This window comes from Pelmatolapia mariae, linkage group LG5 (assembly GCF_036321145.2).
Source record: "Pelmatolapia mariae isolate MD_Pm_ZW linkage group LG5, Pm_UMD_F_2, whole genome shotgun sequence".
NCBI classification, from domain to species: Eukaryota; Metazoa; Chordata; class Actinopteri; order Cichliformes; family Cichlidae; genus Pelmatolapia; species Pelmatolapia mariae.
The window spans coordinates 12439240-12459741 of record NC_086231.1 but is presented as its reverse complement, the minus strand read 5'-3'; the positions used below and the strand labels follow the sequence as shown (position 1 = coordinate 12459741).

The following is a 20502-nucleotide window of genomic DNA, read 5'->3' as shown; positions in this document are numbered from 1 at the left end:
TGCTAAATGCAGTACAAATCAATTTTTGGAGTTCAAGAGATGGTGGCTCTTTACAATAGGTCTGTGTGTCTCTCCATGATCTCCACTTTGAGACTGGAACAAATTGAGCAAATTGACCCGTAACCATTAAACTGGCAGAAACACTAAAATAGTTCTTCTGTTAAAAGAACTGTCAATGTCTGTCGTGGTGTTGCTACTGGCAAGTTTCCACACTGTGAAACCATCAATGACTGCACACATGGGCACACACAAACACGCACGATAAAACACAGGAGGACAGCTGTCATTGTGAATGACAGTCAGTACAAAAGATTATTGAGTGGTGGGAAAAAACACATTAAAAGCAAATCAACTCCAAACACATTTCAGCACTTTGTGGTTGTGTGTAAGTGCTTGTCCGAGTACATATCTGTTTGTCTTTTAGCCACAAAGTGTGAAAAAACGTACTGGATAAAGTGTGAAGGTGAAAACAAAGAGGCAGGTAGAGCAGGAGACTGAACCAGAGAGACAGAAACAACAAAACGAGTGAGTCATAAGGCACTTGGTGAGGTGGAAACCGCAACCAATGCAAAATCTTTTGCCAACTTGCAGAGCTACCTCACCTAGAAAGGCTCATGTTTCCTTTTAGTTGTCTTCTAATTTTTCGATTTCATGACTAAATGCTCTGTAAAGGCAACATGGTCAACCCCAAATTCTCAAAGGAAAACTTTCCCACCACCATTAGAGCATCACAGCATCATAGCTATGGCTACAAAAACAGGAAAAAAAATCACATCATTAAATGTCAGACTCACATCAACTGAAAAGTTACCAAATACGTTAACTAACAAGGAGAAAGATCCTTAAGAGATGCATAATACACAGAAATAACTGAGCAAGAATAAAAACATTTTGAGGGAGACAGGTGAAAAAAACAACAGAGAACTGTTCTGGAGGAACAACATGACTATGACCTCTCCAGTTTACATTCAGGAATAAAGACAATATGTCATATTTCAGAATGAACAGCACAGAATGACACAAAGGGGTATAGTGAAAAGATGGAAAAGAAAGAAAAAGGTGGACAAACAAACTGAGTACAGCACAAAGTTTTGGAACACAGAAATGCAATGAATAGATGATAGGCTAATTTAGACACAAACACATTTGCGCAATCAAACAGTGATGGATTATGGATTCCAGGAAGGGTTTTAATTTAATGTATTGATAATCTTTAGCACCATTACTCTCAATTTAAAATGAGAATACTGAATTGATATACACTCAAAGCAGATTAGTGGGAGTGAGTAAAAAAGAAGACAACGATGAAAATAATAATGGTGATAAAGAGGAAGATAAAAACAAGACTGAACAAGAATGAATAAGGAAAAGAAAGCAAGGACATGAAAAGAAACAAGTGATGTGGATAGACACAAAGGGAAAGTGGGTAGCTGCGAGTGTGCATGGGAGTGTGTTAGAGTGAAATAGCACATTTGTTGGAGGACGAATTCAGGAATTCAAAATCATGGATGTTGGGTGGTCCACGTCAGCCCATTAACAGTCAAATCAAAGGCATTGACAGCTGGGTGCATCACTTCAACTAGGCCCCAGGCTGTAGTACTGATGTGTGAATACGTGACTTTGGATGGATGTGCTGGAGCAAATACAAATGCAAAGAGCGAGGACATACAACAGGACAGAGCAGAAGAAAGAAAAGACGCAAAGTAAGGGAGACCATGTAAATATGTGAGACAATAGAATGGCTGCCCCAGACTCGGACATATGATGGTGCAGAAGCTACAGTACATTCATGTTATTCATAAGCAGAAAATAAAGATTCATAGTTAGTTTGAGCTCATTTGTCTGCGTTATTTGATGCATTGGGATTGCCACTGTCCCCTAGTGAAAAGCTGTTCCTATGGATAGCAATAGTTAGAAAAGAGATCAGAAGGTCTGACATGAATGAATGTTCCCATTATGTTCAGTAGCTCTTTGCTTCTATTGTGAATTTAACGCGAGACTGAAACTCTACCTTGTCTAGATATTTGGAGGCCGCTGCTCTTTTCTGGCTAAAATCGAACTACCTCAAAACCCTCCAAAGTTGAAATAAGGGCCTAAAGCCACAAACAATGCTTCTACTAGTCTTCCTTCTTTTTTTGTTTTTTCGTCAATTTTACTGCCAGTGACCTGAGATGGTAAAATGATAAGAAGTTTTCTCCTCCACTTTCCCGACACATTACTCCCCTGCTACAAACCAGACAGATGACTAAAGTGCCTCTCAGATTGAGGAACCTGGGACAAAACCTTTAGCCAATAGAAGATAACAGTCTAAAACGCAGCAGAAAAACCCTAGACAGAGCAGCAGCTTTGCCTTCAACAACGGCTGACGTCTCCCAGGCCTGAAAGTTCGCCTGGCTGGCTGAATAAAACATGGTGAATCAATAGCTATTTATACAGGCTGGGACTTGGGGGCTGGAACAATAAAATATCATCTCTTTCATCTACGCTGCAGTTTTGGTTTGCACATCGATGGCTGTTATTTTATAAGTCATGAATGGCTCTCTATATTTTTATAGGCTTTATGCTCTCTCCGTCTCTCTTTTTCTCTCATCTTACCCACTCACATTTCTTTCCATATTGAGCAGTAGACTCTTGCTTTCTCTCCATCTTCTACCCTTTACAGGGTATTTCCTCTTTCTAGCCACTCTTTTCTTTTTCTCTTCCTCCCTTTTCTTCACAATTTCCTTGTTTTTCCTCACCATTCTTCACTCTCTCTCTTTCTCCCTTTATAGTTGATGTACTTGGAATTGGTAGAGCTATAAAGCTCAGGTTGTTTTATTGGCCAATGAAAAGGCAGGCGCGCAGCGGGGCAGTGCATCTTGGGTAATAGAGTGTGTGTCTTTGAGGGATAACTTACCAGAGGGAAGGCAGACATATGTGTGAGTTAGTGCGTGATTGAATTAGTGGGTAGGAAAGGAGAAAGTGAGAATGGTAAATAGATGATAAAGTAGAAATGGAAAGAAATGATCAAAGGAACAGGAGAAGGGAAAAGTGAAAGGTGAGGAAAATAGAACAGGAACACATAAATAGGGGTGGGTTTTACATTGGTATCAGTTCCAGACTGATCAACATGGAAATATTGATAACTATAGTTCTGCTATCAGGATTTCTGAAAGATTTATTCTTTGTGACCTTTTCAAATTCCTAACTAACCCCAAATACTGATGAAGCTACCAGTGTAAGCAGATTAACATTGAAATTACTGTACATTTACATTCTGTGCTATACAGTCAGAGCAGAATGTTCGAAGCTGTGGGCTTACTATGCTACATTTACCAAAACGCAGTGCATTGTATGGAAGAGAATTGTGAATTAATCGTAGCACAGCAAGCTCTGGTAAACTTGAATGGCTCCAATGAAAATGGGATTGGCTGGTAATATAACTGCCTCAATCTAGTCAGTTCAAGGCAACGCTTGTTATCATTATTCCACTAAGTCAGATGCTCAGGTTAGACATCCCAATCAAGCTCATACACTTTATACCGACTCCTTAAAGTTGGTCAATTTACCTGAGCTGTTCAGGTTGCTAGCTAATCACTTACATAGCAACAACTGGCAATTGTTAGCCAAAGTTTGAACTCATCCAGATCTATGTGCTCGCGTTTACAACTTGTAAGAGATTACCACAGCTCTTTACCCAAGCGGCACATTAGCAAATGTCCCTCTGGGTGCTAATAATTTGAGGATAACATTCTAACCTGTAGTCATAAGGAGCAGTATGGCTTTTTATTTATAAATACCCATCTTAATACTCTAAAGTGGGAAACACTCTTTTTAAACTGCTTCTACTGTAGCTAAAGATTGTATGCTTTAAATATTTATTTATGAGTTTTTAACATTTGATATTACGTTTATATCACAAAGTAAAAAGTATTTTTTACAACTTGTCACCAACATGTCTAAAACCATTTAAAAGAGCATCTTATATTGAAATCACTCGCTGTAATTTTATATCTGTGCAGGTGTTTGTGTGTCTGTGTACTGCATAATACTGTATTTATTTTGTCCAAACAAACACAGAAGACAAATGCTTGTGAATACTAAAAGTCATAACTTCCACCCAGAAGTCAAGCCTACTACAAACACACGGTGGGTGTATGATGCCTCGCTGCAGCTTTTGGAATCATGGCCAAGGCTTATGAAAATAAAGGATGTTTATTGAAGAGCCTTTGTGCAATCTAGAATGTTATTTCTATTGAGTTTTGCTATTTTCCATTCTTGTTCTCTGTGCTCCTGTTTGTTTTATTAGAGAACATGCAGTGTCTTCATTCTTCACCATCTTAGCGTCAGTGTTCTCTGTCCTGTTGAATTAAGAACAGACTATGTGAGGTATTTGCTCTTTCTGCTCTGTTTTATTTACTTTAATGGATTTTCACATTGTTTACCTCTCTGCTACAAGCATTTTGTATACATAAATAAACCTTGTTTAAGGTATCTTGTAAGTATTTCATTGCTTTTTTCCCCCCCTTTTTGGTATAGTCATGAACAATTCACTTGAACATTACTGGTTTCTTCTAAACTGGCAAGCCTAGATCTACCCCCCCCCCCCCCCCCCCCCCCCCCCCACTGCTTTGTTAGACTTATTTATACAGATCCATGGATTGCAGCAGTAAAACTCTGTTTTATCTACACTGCAGCTTTATACATTAACAAACATTTTTATAGCACGCAATGCACCTGTTCTTGCCATTTGCTGATTCTTTTCTGTCGCTCGTAGGAGCTATGACGAAGGCAGTAGCTCCATTCATTTGTGTGCTATAAATACTACCTTGTGGCCCTAGGAGGTGAAAGGCCACCTCCTGCATCTGTAAAGTGACACCTTTTACCAGCTAGACAAAATCACAGCTGGCCATTGTTCCCGGTTTCTTTTCCGCTCTCACTTCTGAGGTGAGAAGACTGCTCTTTACTGCTCTGACTTTACTGGCAGAGGCCTGATCTGACCTCTCCAAGCTTTCTGCCATTTGCTCTGCAAATAGACACACCAAAATAAATTCTGATCGCAACAAGGCGACATCCCGCAGAAGATCCACCGTTAGCTGGTACCTACCACTAACCAAGTTAAAAGGTTGAAGTTAGTCACAGCAGAGCATGTTAGTGCAGAGTGCTAATTCAGATAACAAAGAGAACAAAGGCAATACAGCTTTCTGTGGGCTTGAACCTTAAAGGACAACGACTGAAGCGAAACACAACTCTTCCTTGCTTGGACCCAATCTATGAAGCCCTACCGATCAACGACTGAACCATAATTTTGACTTTTAAGATAACTTAACATACATGCAACAAACCGTTTTCATTCACTTAATTATAATCTGAAACATTAATTTCCAAGATATTGTCTGAAACCTTAGTCAGTGACCTTTTTATCTAGTTATGTGACTGCATAACAGCTCTTTACTCCTGCAGTTCATGCAGGTCACAAAAAAAAGCGTATTTATTCCGTTAGCTGATGCTTGAAAGTTAAGTAACAGAGTCTAATGGTTTGTGTGGAAATTCAGTATAATTTTTAAAATCTGTTAAGAATGAATGAAGAAGGGAAAAAATAAGTTTTAGTTTAAAAACAAATCTATCCCACACTTGGCGTTTGATCTCTAAAATTCAAAGAGGTTTGCCGAAATAGTAAAGCCTTCACAAACTCTTCCAAGCTATACACCTTCTCAATGTGAAGTTATAACAAGAAAACATTTAATAGATTTCCGTATGGTTGTAATAGATTAATACTTTGAAAAAAAAATTCTTTACGTCTTCTCTTTAGTGTGTAACTTGACACATCCTGCGTCAGTCTGAGAGTTAGGATGCACCTATTGTTTTAAGATTCAGCATCTCTGCTTTTAGAAGTTTTCATTTGGGACCTTCATCTCCAGCTCATGACTTTATATTGTCAAGACATTCTGGGTCACTACACACACAGAAGCAATACAAATGCTAATACAAAGATAGACACACTACACACACACACACACACACAAAGATGTACAAATTCAAAGACTTATATAATCCACAAATGAATGCCTGCACACAGAGAGATGAACACATCCTAATATGTATGCATAAATAAAAAACACAAATGGGAATGAGATGTTTGCTGTTTTCCTTGTCCTATTTTTCAATTGTGCCCAAATAGATAAGCTAACTGGAGATAGAAATAGCTACAGACAATAGTCCGATAATATTTCCTAGCTGTGTTATCTCTATTTTTGTCACTGGCTCTTGATAACACAAGTGAGAGAGAGAAAGATAAGCGGAATAGACCAAGCTGAGGGCAAAATATAGCTTGATAAATCTTCCATCTAGCAGGTCTTACCGAGAACTATATGAGAGATAAACAGTAGACAAATAATACATTAAATGAACTGAACTGCTAATCACTAAAAAGGTCTGGATGGCTTAATCGGGTTGCTCAATCAGTCAAGAGGCAGAAGGCAAGAGTGAAAAGTTCTGGGAGTATATAATTTAACACATGACAGGATACAAGAGCCTTGAAATGTTCTTTTATCCTCTCATTTGTCGACCAAAAGTTCACATGAAAATCAATACTACTAGCTCCACAAAAGTATCAAAGAGCAGAATTCTGTTCACTCTAGAAGAAGCAATCAGAGATGGAGCATTAAAATCAGCCAGTGGTGACAGTTTGACAGGAAACGGCCTGAATCGGCATCCCACTAATGCCTGTTTGACAGCCACACAGCAACTTCCCGCCAGCCGAGATAAGATAAGTGACAGAGCGAGCACTCTCCCTCTAGATGTTAATGTAGACAACAAACGCTTTTTCTGCTCTCATTCCTACATTAAAAATCATTTGCTGACACGATATTCACCACAGATTGACAGTGATTTATGACTGAAGTGTGAAATGTGTTGTTTGCTGTGCTATTCTTTTTTAAACACCAAGAAGTTATAACTGTGAAAAACAGACTAGTGACAAGCTCATCATTTTTTTTCAAGTTTGGTTTTTCTTCCTTTGGATCGAAGGAGGGCAATTAATTTCCCCAAGGGGTCACATGAGAAACTAAGTGTGTGGAGAAACTGAACTAAAATCATGTTTTTGACACATTGGGTTGTTCCAAGCTGACCTCAAATCTGTTCAGTTTTAATTTTATCTCTTTATAAAATGCTACTCGTAATTACAATTAGGTAATGAAATGTACAATAGACATGATTATCACTGAGAGAGAATCTGTGTCTGGATTTGGCAAATTACATCACTGAGAATGTTTGTTTATATATCAATTTAGATCCAAAGAGAACTAACATATTCAGTGTTGGCAGGTCAGTAAAAATGTGACCTCACATTTGGCTTTAAAGAAACTGCCACTGTCTCATGAATGTTTTCACCAGGCTTTACATTTCATGTGCAAATAGGCCTTTGACAGTTGCAGTTTGGGATGTGGTTCATTCATTAATGCAGTCACATCAATAGCAAATGCAAGATCTTCCATCCATTCTGCATCTGAGAGCGTCACAAAAAACGTCCTGCTTTTAGCCCTATACTCAAAGGTGTAAGTCCTTTGCCCACCTGATAGCTGTGTGGTAGCCTATGTCACCATATTCAGTCTACAAAAGTACAAACTGTCTGACATTAACAAATTTATTTACTCAACAACATGGCAAATTCTTGTACACTGACTTACACAACACTGTCTGGTATAATATAATGCAAAAATACCAATTTCAGTTCTGGATTCATTTATCAGTCACTTTATCTTGCAACTGCTTCTAAAGTCTGGCCATTTTCCCCATCAGATTTCCCCATTAGATTTGGACAGCTATTGGTTGTTACACCTCGCAGTTCAGGTCCATCCAAATATGAACTTAATTTAAAAATACAGACTGTCTTTGTTAAAATTATTAAATGTGATCACTGTGCATTTTTAGTAAACACTGCCTACAGTAACATTCATAAAACATTACATTTATAGCAAAGGTGTGCACAGCTGAGCTAATATGTGAGAAAAAATAAGTAAAATATTAAAAAGTGAGAATAAAATTTTCATAAGTAAGGGAGCCAAAACACTTGTAATTGCCAACTGAGGAGCTGGTTTGAGTTGACTTGTGGGGTTCTTGAGGAGCATGTGATTGGCTAGAGAAATGGGACTGTAGCCCTGATTGGCTGTACATCAGGAAGTCGTAATGCTTGAGAGATTAGAAGGTTGCACCTAATCCTGCGTAGCGATGGGGGATGGATAATCCTCTCTGATTATTACCCCCTTGTGCAAGGCCTGTGTGTGTGTGTATGAGACAGTATGCCTGTGTGTGTTTGTGTTACTGCGACTAAATATATAATCCTCTTCTTTTTGACTACAGGGAGACAGATTAAAGTGATCTTACTTCACAGTTTCAGTACATTTTTATAGATCTACATTTACTGATACTCCTTTATTTCACATTTATTTTTGTGATGTATTTTTTTTATTGTTTATAATCGTAAGATGTTAGACTGTAGCATCTCATTGTGATAACATGCAAAATACAAACATAGAGAATACAAGATCCCAAAGAACCATTGTTATCAATTCGAAGAACAAAGAGTTTGGCAGCAGATGGTATGGATGCAAATGCCCTGAGGTCAACATTGTGGAGCGAGTCTGACACAAATCATTTGAGACAGCTTAAAAGTGCAAAAAAAGAATTGTGTTGTAGCATGTTCTCTATAACTAATTTATATTTTTTTAATAAAAGGTTCAATTATACTTTACTTAATTTACTTTTTTCTACTTTTTAATTAACTTAGTGTGACATAACTGAATTAATTAAAATATATACAGAATTAGATTTGGAATCACACCTATTTCTGTTGTAACACATTTTTTCTGAATCTTTTTGTTATATAGTCGAAACAATCGAAATGGTTTTTCGCTCATTTGAAATTATCCTTAATAATGCAAAATTATTTTTAACACAGAACACAGTAGTTTAGTATCACGGGTTTTCATGTTAAATCCTTGGAAAGGAGACAAAAAGGGGAGGAGTGGCAGCAAAAAACAGAACACAAAAGAGTAATAAAATGAACAGTCTATAGTGCTTAACTTCATTCGTGTCAGTGACTCTGTCTAACTTGGGTGGGCTATTGTGGGACAACAACCCATCCAACCTATCCAATCCATCCATCTCCCAATGTATGACAGAAGTTACAGCAGCAACAGATAATTGATGCCATTTAGGTGGCCATAAAATGTGTTGATAAGCTGAGGCTCAAGTGGAGTTGCTGGAAAAAAGAGAGCCATGATAAACTGTCTGTGCTGTTGGTGGATTGTTTACAGTATTTTAACATTGAATGCAATATAAATTTATTGGTTATCAAAAGTCCTGATATATCATGACACCCCTAATTATTGTAATTACACGTTATCACCAATACCTGTAATTGTATTATTTAGGGGCATATAAACATGAAAGAAAAATTCCCCAAAGTTGAAAATAGCAGACAACATTGCTTCATTGCTTTGCCAATAACCTCACTCAAAGCCTAACAGGATTTATTTTTTTTGGCAGTTGTTTTATCTAAAGTTTTTCTCTACTTCCAACAAAGTTTACTGTTTTACTTATAATTACTTAGACTTTGGTTTTGGGACATTTACTTTCATTTATCTTGGAAGTGTGCAAGTATTAAAGGAGTAGCTGTGTAGCAACAAGGCCTTCATGGTACGCTTAGATAGGCTTACTGTGTTGCCTGACGTTAATGTGTTTTTTGCTCAGTTAGTTTTAATGCTAAAGTTTCTTGGTTCATTTTTTACCAGACATATTGTTTTGACATGATGATAAAATTATTCCACTGGCTTTGGAGCCCAATGACCCCTACATTTTTAATGTAGCACTTTTTCAGAACACTGCAGTTCAAACTGATGCTGACTATCCTGAATAGATAGATTTAAATTTAAAAAAAACCAAAACCTTTTTCTAAAAGTGAAAACCCAAGTCTTTCAATAAGCAAAACATGGATTTTTAGTTACTAAAAAAAGAAAAAGAAAAGAGTTAAACTGGAAAACTCTCCTATACTGCTGTTATATACAAATTAGTTTTCAGTGCAAAAGTTCAAGTTGCTTATTTTCATGGATTTAGAGGATATGGAAGATACTGAACACTATGGATGGGAAAAAAATAGTACAGGATAATATTGCAATATTTTGCATGGGGATATTGTATTGATACAGGGACATGAAATATCATAATAATAAAATAATTTAAATGCCTTGGGAATACTATCAATTATAGGGCTCATTTCATGTAACACCATCTTGAGATAACATTAGCCAAACAAACACACATTAACTCAGTTCAACCGAAAAACAATCCAACACCGAACACACACCTAGTGTAAAAATACTCACATGAGTAATAATAGGACAATAACCTTCATGTGTCAACCAAAAAAATAAATAAATAAAATAAAATCAGTGGCTTTCTAGTGATTGTGGGGGTTCTGTTTCATATTCTTGTATTTTGTGGTGACTAAAAGTTTGCTCAGAGCCTGAGGGTGTTGCATGCTCACAACCACTTTTGATCACAAAGTAATTGCATAGGTTGCACAACAGAATGCAAACTGATGCAAACAGTCAGAGTCTGATTTGGGCAAACTGCAATCACTCCCAGAGTGAGTGAGGTTTGCAAATAATTGCTATCTAATTTATAAATACAAAGACCTGCCAATATGTTGACACCAGTCAGAATGAGTCTTAACTCAAGGGCATTCGACTCAAGTGGCTACAAGCTGGTTGTATTCTGGTTATAATCCTATAGTGCAGGAAGGTTGCTGGACAGAAAAACAATGGTTAAATGTGCATTTCTGTCTATGTAGACAGCACATTTATCTGATAATACAGTAAATTGCTTTATTATCATAAATAGATTGCATTTAATTGCAAAGATGACCCCATTCAGTCGCAGACCGATATGTCTGATTCCATCATTGCAACGTTTATGGCAGCTTTTAGTGAGATAACTTTATCTTACTGGATAAATCAGATACCGACAAAGTTAAAGTTTGAGGACATGAATTTGCAGTTGAAAAACTGTAGCATATTGTAAAATGTTAAAAATCACAAAGAAATTCTATTGTTAGTGAATTGTTTTTATAATATAGTGTTATGGTGTGAATATCACCATGATAAAGTAAAATCATAAAAATAATAAATATTTAAAATACACACACATGCAAAAGAAAAGAGGCTGCATGCAGTGTAGTGAAGGGCACATAGACTGACAAAGGTGTAAGTGATACTAGGCCATACCCCTACAGGCCAGACAGGCAGTGTGACAGAGTAAATGGGGTCATCAGCTTAAGGACTTGCAAGCTACACTAAATATACCCCATTATTGACAAAAAAGAAAAACAATACAGAGAGAGAGAGAGAGAAAAGAGAAAGGTAAAACACAAGATGGATAGAAGTTAATGGCTTAGATGAGATTGCTTCTTTAGCATTTATGTCTTGATTCTGGCTCTGTTTACACTGTGAAAGTGGGGGAAAAAAACTCAAGATCTACATGCTTGTTCAATTTATTTGTCATTTTTCTTTCTCCCTTCCTTCCCATACTTCTCGCCTTCTGAAATACTTCAGATCGTGGTGGAAAAAAAGAAGAATGCAAGGCAGCCCTGGGGCATTTATGTGTGTGAACAGTTTCCCTTAACCTGTCTTTTCATCTCCTATATTAAATGCTCTATGGCATAAGTCATAACTCAAAGTCTAGAATTACTAGGCAACTATGACTTCAATGAATTTTGCTGCAAAATGAACAGATTATTCCTTTACTGTTGTTGTATTTCTTCTACAAAATGCGGGGAGTGGCAGATCTGTCACATGCTTTGGTGCGATACTGGGGAGGATAACACCAATGGAGAATTTACATGCACTTATTGATATGGCATCAACTGGTCAGTAATCAGTTTATTAATTATCTGAAAGGAATTATAGGCCTCTTTTAGAAGCTAGCTTTCCCAACCTGTAGCATGACTATAGCATGACTAAAGTATTAGCTTTCAATTTCAATCATGGGATAATAGCCTTGCTTGCACCATTAGAATTTTGAGGTTATGTAGGTGAGGTGAGCCACTTCTGTTCCTCAGTAAATAGTAGAGAGAACGAATACCAAGATCATGCTATGCAACTGATGTTCTCCTAATGAGAAGGAATCATTTCTTTGTTCAGAAAACAGCAATATGGGGAGAGAATGTTACTGTACTACATGGTCAGCTGTATCTAGAGAAATCCACAGCTTGGAACAGAGTAACTAACTGAATTAAATGCCAGACTGGTTGCCAGTATTTATTTTTGTGATTGATTAAAACCTCTATCCGCAGAGAGTTGGAAGGTAAAGTTATTTGCGCACAGGACCAGACAAGAATAACTACATACCATACTAGTCACCAATTTCTTCGGTGTGTTGGATTAAACAACTCAGAGGTTTGTCAGGAAACACTCATATTCTTACCCCAATCTTGCAGCTGGATTTTGGGAATGTGGGTCAGACCTGAAATGCATCATTGCATGGAGTTGGGCAGTCATGATGCATTTATTGTTGCCTTTAAAAGAATGCATAATGACTGATTTCTGATCTACAGTTTCTGCTGTTAAGGACTAATTAAATTTATTAATTAGTAGCTTTTCAATTAATACTTGACATTAATTTTAAGAAAATGAAATGGAACCATATTAACTTTTATTATCCATATACCTGAAGCATTTTCTAGGAGGTTATAATTCTGAAACACAAACTGCTTCTTCACTACTGATGGAATATATATATATTCCATTTCATATTAGACTTAAATATAAAATGCTCTCACTTGCTAGTTGGTCAAACCGTGATTTGCTACTCTGCTTGATTCTAATCAATGTTAGCACCAGCATCTGTTTAACAAGCAGGGGTTCAGAAATAACTCTGCAGAGACCAGCAGGGAGGTGAGGACTAGCAGAGAGGACCAGTGATGCTTGAATGGTCTGATGAGGCAATCAAAGAAGGGATTGACAGGGCCATGATCTGTGTGTGTGCAAGTGTGTTTTTGAGTGCACCTCTGCTCAGTTCAGTAACCATCAATAACTGTGTATTATCTGAGGTCTCACAGAGGCCTGGTAAAGTTGCAGGGAAAATATAGATTCATATAAACCAGTTACAGTGGAAGCCTTCAGTTGTTCACTGGCTTTCTTTTTCAAAGGTATTCAAGTTGGCCTTTTTCCATGCCCAGCAGAACATTAAAAATAAAAATCCATCAAGAGTTCTCAAATTAACAGTTTTAAGCCAATATTCACAACTCCAACATTTAACCTAATTGCAGAAAAAAAATCTAACTGCCTGACATCTACCGACCAAACTGAGTACCAATTAAAATTTACCATGCAAATTTCAGAATATCAATGCTAAAAATAAATAAATAAATAAATATTTCAGCATAGAACTCACTGTAAACTTCCAAGGAGGAGAAGAAAAGACCTTAAATAAACGACTTGCTCAAAAATTGCTTATTGATTTTTTTATTTTAGAAAAAGGAGGTTACATATAAGCAATTAACTGGATTTTTCTTGTGCTTAGTGCATGGGGATGGTTGGAAAGACTGATGAAAATTTGTACTCTTACTGGGGATAAATATCAGCTAATACAAGCACAATAGTCAGATTAAGAGCCAATTAAATGCACCATACCAATCTAAGAAGATTAGAATAATACCTTGTATTAAGTTAGTCTGATGTTATTATGTATTTCAATATCTGCAAAGAGATGTGAATCTCTTAGATGTGGATCTAAGAGTTAATGTCCAAAACCGGAAATGACACATTTTAACAAATAAATCAGTGTTATTAATAATGTTTTTTTCCCACAGGACTTTTTGTAGTCCTGTGAAAAACTATGTACATCTTTACTGCTTCCATAGGAACTAACAGGATGATTGCAGCCAATTGCTGGTAATCAAATGCATTATAAAATGATTACCAACAACAACAACCTTTATTAAAAAGTACCTCACACCAACTACTTCTTAGTTGGTTATTGCTGCTAAAGATGAAGATGGTTCTATAAGCTACTGAATCACAGGGTGTACATAGTTTTTTAAGGGTTTTTGCATTAATCCTGTAAAAACTTTCTTTTTCACTTGACTGTATGTCATGTTCTCTTATTTTGAGCAATATATATTAATAAATTATATGCTGTTTCATTTTTGCCTTTCCTACCTCACCTACAACCAAACATTACACTTCTTTTTGCATCCCTTTTTCTCCAGACATTATTCTCATTTTCTCAAATGAATGGAGCACCAGAGGGATTGGGGGAGGAGTGGGGGATCCCTTTAGATCTTACCCAGATGTGTCCTTTAATCCTGTAATTAGCTGCAATTACGGTAATAGATACAAGAGATGGAGTGATCATATTTGCACACTGATTAATTTCTGTAATCTTGCTGTATGGTAAGAACTATGTCTTCTGGTCAGATTTCTACTTGCTCACTGAATGCTTTATCTCTCTCTCTCACTTCTGCCTTCCTTCTTCCCATTCTCCTTATCTCTCTGCACCATTTCCCACCTCCACAAATCTACCCTGAGCCCACCCCCCAGTTTTTCTCCATACTCCTCAATCCCCTCTTTGTCCTAGGTGTAATTCATCTGGTTTCTATCCTGAAAAGGACGCAGAGGGGAAAAAAGGAACACACAAGAGACAACAGAACAGAATAGGACACAACAAGAGGCCCTTTAGATGTTGCAGATGATGCCTTTAATCCTGTCAATAGCTGCAATTATAGTAATTATCTCTAATAGCAGCGCATTATGTTGAGGCTCTGATATGTTTAACAGATGATGCTGAGTCGTGCCGCCTCTACCAGGCAGAGAGGGCAGAGAGCTTAGATTGGTGTTGATTTCATTAATATCAAACAAGGTGAAACTGATGATGGTCCCAAGGAGGTTCATAGACTGAGGACATTTTTTTTTGTTTTGTTTTTTCAGGCTCTGGGTTGAGGTCTAATGGAAGTGTCAGACATGGTACTAAGGGGTCTTTTAGAGGTGTAGAATGAGAGAAGAGACTGGAGATTGATGGTAGTAAATATAAGGGGTTTGAGAGAAAATAGGGATAATTATATGTTTGGAAGATGCTCCCAAAATAAGATTTGCCTTCTGTGTTACAAGATGTGTAAATCTGCAAGACAAGTGGAATAATCTACAGCTAAAATATACAATACGTTAGTTCCTAATCTAAACTACAGCAACCTAGCTTTATAACTGTAACACCTGTTTAGTGTGTGGTTAATATTTACAGATTTTACAACTAACTACAAAAATTAAGCTGTTCTGGATGTGGCTTGAAAGATGACTTTCTAACTTGCACAGCAAATATTCTACCTTTTTTTGGTGAAAAAAAAAATTGTAACTATCTGTGAAAATGAATTCTGTATAGGTTATAACGACAAACGCCAGTGTTGTTGTCTGTGGCAGAACAAAGCTCCTGGTTACTAGATTTATGGATGAAATAACTACCTTTTCTGATGGATTTATAGTCTTTATTAATTATAGTTAAGGAGACAATAAGTCAGGGTATACTTTTCTCAGTTTCTCAGTCAGTATTATCCCACATCTCTTATAAATATATATTTTTAAAAGACTGATGGTCAGAACACTCTCCTCAGTGTTTAAATGTGGACCTTCACTAATTGGTGGGCTATGTCACAGTCGTTACATCTATCCTTTATTCACAGTTTATGGATTACACACTTTAAAGTCCTCATACACTTAATACACACATTTGGAGACTAGTTGGTCTTTTTTAGAGCAACATCTCTTTCCTTGGTAGCTCATTCTCTCCATCTTTCAGATGCGCACACAATAATAGCCCTTCCAGGTCTTGATGTGAGGTAGCTCCTTGATGCAGTGATATAAGAGGCAGACAATAGACCAAGAACGGGTCAATAATTCATTAGATAGAGGACTCAACTTCAACCCAAATAAACGTACACACACACACACACACACACACACACACACGCACGCACACCTACCTATCTCACTCAATTCCAAACATTGTATAAAAGACTGTCAAAGAATAAGTCTCTCTCCCACTTTCTCTTGCAACTTAGACTTTCTACATTCCCTTTATGATAATTTACATTTAATCCTGAATTCATGGTCATATATGTCAATTATTCGTGGATAAAACTATATTTGATACTAACATGAACTGTCAGTGGTTAGAGACTGTTCTTGTGTTTCCCTGTTTCACCTAGTTTTAAAAATAAGACCATATGAATGAAAAACAAACAAGACATCCGGCTAAAAAGGTTTTTTTTTTAATTCTTGCATTTTTTTCTCCTATATGGCACTTGGGAGCAGAAGAATGCACAAGGCACAGGGGTGTGATGGTTAGTACCATTGCCTTGTAGCAATAAAGTCCTGGTTTTGAATCCATTTGCGGAGTTAGAACTTTCCAGGTACACCAGCTTTCTCCCACAGTCCAAAGACATTAATACTAGGTAAACTGGTGATTTGAAATTGGCTACAAAAGTCCAAAAGCCAAAATGTGTGGATGTGGGTTGTGAATGGTTGTTTGTGTTAGCCAGTGTTGGGTAAGTTACTTTAAATTAGTAACTTAGTTACATTACAGTTACTTCTATTAAAAGTAACTCAGTTACTTCAAGTTACTCGTTACTTTCAAAGTAACTAGTTACTAGGGAAAGTAACTTTGGTTTTACTCAGAATTCTATTGTTAGTGTGTTGCTTCCGTAACTGGATACCCAGCAAGATTGCCAGTCTTCTAGCTTGCTTACTTGCCACAAGTGCACTGTGCCACCTACCAATAGAAAGGAAAAAATAATGTGCATATTTCCACGAGAGAAATCCCACGCCTGGACCGCCATGATTCTAGCCTACGTCACAGCGTCATGTGCGCTTTTTACATCCAAAACAAAAACTGCGGTCGTAGTGCTTTCGATTGTACTCAGAACTCGGAAATTCTGCCTTCCGAATAGGAAGATGTAGGTAACACCAGACTGTAGATTAGCTGTATACAAGGCTGGACTGGGACAAAAAAAATCAGCCTGGGCATTTTGACTAGGAAAAATCATAAAGCCTTTGAATGAAAACAAACACTGTTGTGACAGTGATGTACACTGTTTTGATGGTATATATGTATCAATCTATAAATCGTTTGTTGTAAGATTCGGATAATTATTTGTTAAAAGCTAGATATTTTAAATGAGAATAAGAAAGAAAAGTATTTCTTTGTGCCCCCCCTCTCCCTGTTAATGCCCTACCTGGCCCCCCTGGCAACACTTTGCTAGACCTGCCCCTGCACAGTTACCAGCTGCCAGCTACTTAGAAAAAGGATCCTGGTGTTACTTGTCTCTCAGGAACAGTTCATAACTTCCCTTCAACTCATTCATATCACCTAAAAGGTAAACCTGTTTCTCCATCACCTGTTCAGCTCTGATGATTCAGTAAGGACATCTCCTGGTTTCATCTGCATGTTTCCCTCTCACCACATATCCAAACCGATATCATGACCAGCAGCTTTTACAGCTGTGGCTCCAGCAAACATCAGCTGATACTAGAAATTAATATTAACCTCCTAGGACCTGGCGTCCACATATGTGGACATCACATTTTGGGTTATTTAGACCAAAATACTAAATTTTGCTCAACAAGGGCCTGATATCCACTTACGAGGACAGTATACTGCAACTGTTCTATCAAAATTTCAAATGAATATCCTCGTATGTGGCTCTCATTTTTCTCAGAAACTAATCAGCCCAAATATCAAAGAGAAATTAAAAACGCATGCCATGGAAGAGTTCGGGTCTTAGGAGGTTAAATAAATTCTAACAACAGTTTATCATTCTTAAACATGCTGCTGTTGTTTAACGCGACATCCGCTGGTTTCTTCTTTCAGGTGCAAAGTGGGCGATAAACAAACAAGAGAGAAAAGCCGATCAGCTGATCACTGATCTGTTTCATGATTGAAGTAGAAACGGGAGAGAATGAGAGAAGAAGAAACAGCTGACAGCGTAAAGACGCAGAATAAATCCAGCTTTGTGTCTTTTTCATTGTAGCTGAAGTCCGGGACAAACTGTGCTCCTTTTCACCTCAATACGAAACGCGCAATATTTTCTCTGAATACGGAACGATTGAGTTTTTTACGGGATGGTTGGCAACTCTAATAATTAACCTTATGAACAAAATAAAGTTCAACATCAGTAACATCATAGCACCCACACAGCTGTATAGAAACTCAGTCATGCTAGCTAGTACGCAGTACGAAAAAGTCAGCATAACGAGAATAAACTCCACCTAAACTTGGTTTAAATCTGACCCAGATAGACTGCAGGTCATAACTTCTTACCTGAAGTTCAGTTCTCCTGACACTTGGACCGGCGGCCGCCTCGGGTCTCTCCTCCTCCTGCCTCCCCTTTCCTTCCTCCACCTGCTGGCCTCCACCACTTGCTAATATTACTGAATCTGTGGAAGCTCTGATAGCCACCGCAAGAAGTAACGAATAAAGAGCCTATCTAAATCCCAGTAACGATTAACGTGTTCCTGATTTTGGCATAATAACTAGTTACCGTGCTCGTTACCACAATAATAACGTAGTTACTGTAACGCATTACTTAATAACGCGTTAGTCCCAACACTGGTGTTAGCCCTGTGATAAGTAACCTATCTAGGGTAAATCCATTTTCTCGCCCCATCTTAGCTGGTATATATTCCAGTCCAATCCAGCTGTACCGGAAGACAGCGGTTTAATGGATAATATACATTCTTATGTACATACGTACGTAGGTCCAAAAGCATAATGACAGCCTCCTTTGGCGCTGTGTTCCTTGGTTTGGGATAGCCCCTTAGTACAAATGAAGAGAATCGTAATGCTACAGAAAACAACATTTTCTAGACTGGTTTCAAGGCCTCGTTTAGGGACTTCAACCCCATCCACAAACTCTGAGATGCAGTATGAGATGGGGCTTATTGCCCAAGTGTTTATACAAAGCTTTCCTTTTAGTGGAATTAGTATATACAACACAGTACAAAACAAGCACTGAAATAAACACATCACAACAAGCCAGTCTCAGACAGATAGAAATGGGATGCCAAGAGTGACAAATCTAAATCTGAACAGCTGTAGCTGCATTGTGAAGAGTGCCTCAGTTAAACACCACATTAATCTGAACATCATTTTTAAAAATTATATATTTCATTCTCAGTTCATCTTATTCATAGTTTTACAAATTAATGTGTTTTAAAGAGTTCCTCTCTTCCCTTAAACCACATTCTCCATCTCGGTCCGAAACAAACAAGTCAAATATTGTTTCTGTAGCTATAGTAAGAGAGAAAGCTGCAAAAAAGGTCAGCCAAGGTGAAATGAGACACAAGATCCCTCAAACTGGGATCATGCTTGAAACCCTCTGCTTTACAGTAGTCACAACTCAGTGGTTTAATTCCAGAAAGATATCCATTTAGGGAGTAAAAGCTCTTGAATGTTGTGCCTGTTAGCAAGCTTCGATGTGCTACAGGCTGAATTAGGCAAATTTAACAAACATCTTAGAAAGTATAATGAGGATTGATTTTTCTTTATATGTAAATAATGTAGGTATCTTACATTTAAGTCATTTCATTTGTCAGTATCCTGACATTTAAGGCTCCCCCCCAGCGTGCTTATAAAACAATAACAGGCACCTAGGCTTTAGACGCTTGATTTTCAAAACTACATAAACTGCTGGGATTACGACAAAGTGGAACCAAATGCCAGGAGAATGGTACTTGTTTGACTGTATTGTGACAAGTATAAAATTTGGTGAAGAGGGGACTGCACAGAGTCCTGACCTCAACCCAACAGAGCAGAGACTGTGAGCCAGGCCATCTTGTCCGACATCATTGTCTGACCCTACAAATGCACTTTTGGAAGAATGGTCAAAAATTTCCATAAACATACTCCTTAACTTTGTGGAAAGCCTCCCCAGAAAAGTTGAAGCTTTTATAGCTGCAAAAGGTGGGCTGATATCACATTAAACCCTATGTATTTAGGCTGGGGTGTCACTGAAGTTTATATAAGTTTAAAGGCAAATGAACAAATACTTCTCACAAGTTAGCTTGGTGCTTAAAGGTATAAAACTGACAAGTTTGCGTAATGCACAATCATGCACCCCTCTGTATATAAAACACAAAAACACAACCACAGACTCAGAACTTGTCTGCATGATTTTTGTAAAGATCCGATACTCGAGAAAATATTGTCATGCATTAAAAAAAATTTTGCTTTTTTACTAATTGCTGTGTTTCATACGTTTAATCATTAAAGCATCTTAATATAGGAGACAGGGAAAGACATATATTGGTATTTCAGCAGGACTCTGCGAACCAGCACTGAGCCGCTGATCCCTACACATTTACACTTCTTTTGGGGTACTTTTGTGCAATACCTTGTACTTCAGTATACACTATGCACAGTGGTTAGAATAAGTTTTTCACCTTTCCATAATTCTGTTACAATATTACTGCGGTG

General features: G+C 37.5%; 1 protein-coding gene across 12 annotated transcripts in view; it reads right to left on the bottom strand.

Annotated features, from left to right (window-relative positions):
- ptprt (protein tyrosine phosphatase receptor type T) overlaps window positions 1-20502 on the bottom strand; it is a 304970-nt gene that overhangs the window by 130471 nt on the left and 153997 nt on the right. The gene's annotated exons all lie outside the window — the stretch shown is intronic.